This window comes from Anarrhichthys ocellatus, unplaced genomic scaffold (genome assembly GCF_004355925.1).
Source record: "Anarrhichthys ocellatus isolate YVR2014 unplaced genomic scaffold, GSC_Weel_1.0 scaffold11, whole genome shotgun sequence".
Lineage (NCBI taxonomy): Eukaryota > Metazoa > Chordata > Actinopteri > Perciformes > Anarhichadidae > Anarrhichthys > Anarrhichthys ocellatus.
The window spans coordinates 9,981,274-9,984,475 of record NW_022280041.1 but is presented as its reverse complement, the minus strand read 5'-3'; the positions used below and the strand labels follow the sequence as shown (position 1 = coordinate 9,984,475).

Here is a 3,202-nt window from a genome sequence, read left to right as displayed (position 1 = left end):
TGGAGGAAAGGGTGGGAGACGAAAGAGCGCTGTGGGAGGACACTTTAATATATTCATAAGAAAAGTTATTCTTTGTTTTAGGTCGGTTTTACATTAAAGGGGTAGTGTCTGCTTTATGTCCCGTCTTAGAAATGTCACTTCTCTTCCAGGAAAGGAAGGAGAAGGTAATGTGTGTGTGTGTGTGTGTGTGTGTGTGTGTGTGTGTGTGTGTGTGTGGAGCCCCAGAGGTAGAAGGAGTATACAGGGAACTACTTAAACCTCAGGCACAGTGACATGGAGGGATGGATGAAAAAGGAAAGGAAGGGAAAGAGGAAGTTATGGAATAAAAAAGGAGTCGCAGGAAGCTGAGCTTGAGTAGTCCAAAGTGAAATAACTCATTCTGGAAAGAGCGAAGGGGAAAGAGAGGGGTGAAATAAAATAAAGGATACAATATGTGTGAAACAGTGGATGTGTGTTGGAAGAAAGAGAGAGAGAAAATGAGTGCAAGATTCGGGCATGTGGCGAGTGGATATAGCTCAAGGCCAGTCAGTGACCATAACAGCATTCATTGATTCTCCCGACCAGCCCTTTGGCCACAAGCGTTTAACCTCGACAACAGCCAAGAACAACGGCCGCATTAAACGGATAACGTGTGAGGTGAAACACAACATTTACCGCCTAAGACAATGACATCTGGAGCAGGAAAACTGAATCAGGGCTTGAGGCTGGGACACTGTGAGGAGGGGTGAGGGCGAACGGGGCAGGGTGCAGGCGAGCCCTCGAAGGGGGGGGGGGGGTAAAAGGTAAGATGTTTGGCGGTGCATTGTGGTTAAAGTCCATCCCTTTATAAATCCCTAGATGCACAATCCGCTGACTGAGGGAGGCCTCTCAGGTTCCCAACCAGTTCCCCGGGGACTCGTTTAACTGCTGCGCAAGTGTACTGTAATACGTGTCGCTGCTCATTACTGACGAGACTGACTGTGATGTGCTGCTGGGGGGGGGGTCCCATGAGGGGGGCAGTGACTCACGTGGCGAGGGCTAAGACCTCTGACGTTGCACACATCGACTCATCACAACACTAACATGCACACACACAGCACCGTCGGCCTCAACTGTGTGTGTGTGTGTGTGTGTGTGTGTGTGCGTGCGAGAGTTTCTTTTAAGTGTGATGCGATTTCACGTTCGCCGTAGGCACGGTTTGACATACGCCGTTTCTCTTCTCAGTGTAGATGTCCAATAATTAGCATCAATGATTTGCGCCTTATTTCCAAGGACGTCTGATAACAAAGTGTCTGCGAGGGAAGTGTGTGCGTGTGTCTGTCTGTGTGTGTGTGTCTGCAAAAGAGACGGAGAGCGAGAGTGGCAGCGAGCAGAGTGCTCAGTGTGTGTTTGTGAGTTCTGCTGTGAATGCGTTCCAGATAGTGCAGCTGATGGTTATCTTTCGGAGAGAGCTCTATTGATTTGGCTGGGGTAAATAATTGGTTGGGTCTACAAGCTGTCATGTTCGGCCTGATTGCTGAGCATTGGTGGTCTCGAGCAGTTATCTTCCTCCATATTCCTCTCTGATCCTTCTCTAGCCTCCTTAGTCTATCTCCACTTTTATTGATTAAGACCCTATATGACGATTCTCCATCCTTCAATTTGGGCAATAATCCTTGTCCCGAAGCCGCGTGTTACAAGTTATCTGGCCCCGCGCTCCTTGTCCTGCTGCAGGGGGGGGGGGGTGCAGGTACATTTTAGGAAGGCGGAAGACAGGGGAACGAGAAGAATAAAGAATGAGGACATGTGGAGGGGTCAGACGTATTCCAGGTCTGCCCTACTTTTTCTTGACAGTAGACTGCATTAGTCCGGCTACTGCAAAGTGAGGTGGTGCGGGTGTTAGGGCGCACTGGGAGTAATGTGGGGGTCACCCGCAAGTTTCAGTTCATTAACTGAAAATAAAAAAATGAAAGAATCTAAAAGGTGGGCTATTTTAAACACGATATTGTTTGCTGCCCATTCTAAAATATCAGACAGATTAAACACTAAATCGAAGCTAAACCCCTCAGGTGGATTTGCCTGGACCAAACCTCTGCCTGCTGTCTCTGCTCCGTATCCTCTCCGCTGGGAGGGCTGGGTGTCAGGTTCGCGAGGCCCTGGCCCACATGCTGCAGCCTCTCACAGGGTCACTGAGCCGAGGCGATGAGAAGACCATTAGCGACCCCGCTTGAGTGGCTTTGGGAACTACAACCTCCAGCTGAGCCAAGAACAAGAGGGTTTATTATCCAGGCAAAGCCACAAAGACCGCTTTTGAATGTATGGAGGAACGCCTCATTTACTGCAACTGGCGGATTTTTTTGTTCGTTTTAAAAACTATACCAGGACCATAATAGCATGCACATAAACCATTCGAACTCTCAGGGAACAGCTGAAACATATCCCTATAGAGACTTTGCCATATTTTATTGTGGTTTTGTACAGCATCAAGTATAATGCTTACATAACCCCAGTAGGATACAGATACCACTGACTTTAGGGCGACATAAGCGTAGATTTTCTGCAGTGGTTAGCCTATATAATGGATTCTACATTCATACATACATTTTTTATACACACAGCTGCATATTTAGCTGTGATAGGTATTATAACTGCAGTAAAAGTGGGTCCCACATGCTTTAACCACGCGCAGTGATATTCAGCTGTGAAAACGGAACGATACTTTTACGGTGCTTTTTCACAGTCTGACACTTTTAAAGCGTACAACTCCATCTCACTGCGGTTACAGGGGTATTTGAGGGGATATTTGTTTCATGTCAACTTTTACTTAGCCTTTTAATGTCACCGTTTGTCTCAAACAGCGCGCGGTAGCTGCTTCGACGGGACGCCCTGGAAGTTTCTGGGGAAAAAAAACTAAAGCTATTCCCGGTGCAGAAGTTGAGGGGAGACGGTAAACTTCCTCCGTGAGCTGCCACGTCTGAACCACGGCACCACTTCCTGTAGGACGTAGCTATAAAAAAAGGACGGCAGCGGAGGAGGAGAGGGATACACGAGAATTAATTAACGGTAAATGTGAACTAATTTCCCTTCCTTTCTTTTCGCCTCGAGGTCTCGGGGAATCATAACAGAGTCGGTCGAACCAGAAAGCGGCTGTTTCCCGTCACTCCTCTTGTCACCGGCTCGGCAAAAATAGTCGACGATTTTTTTCTACTTAGTGGGGCAAGATGGAGAAAGACGTTCACTAACT

The 3,202-nt window shown here is 47.7% G+C and overlaps 1 protein-coding gene across 1 annotated transcript in view; it reads left to right on the top strand.

Moving 5' to 3' along the window:
* Positions 1–2,649: 2,649 nt before the first annotated feature.
* serpinh2 (serine (or cysteine) peptidase inhibitor, clade H, member 2) overlaps positions 2,650–3,202 on the top strand; it is a 15,779-nt gene continuing 15,226 nt past the window's right edge. Inside the window, exon 1 of the mRNA XM_031851440.1 lies at positions 2,650–3,021. The gene's annotated coding sequence lies outside the window, so the exon portion shown is untranslated. The remainder of the gene's footprint in view (positions 3,022–3,202) is intronic.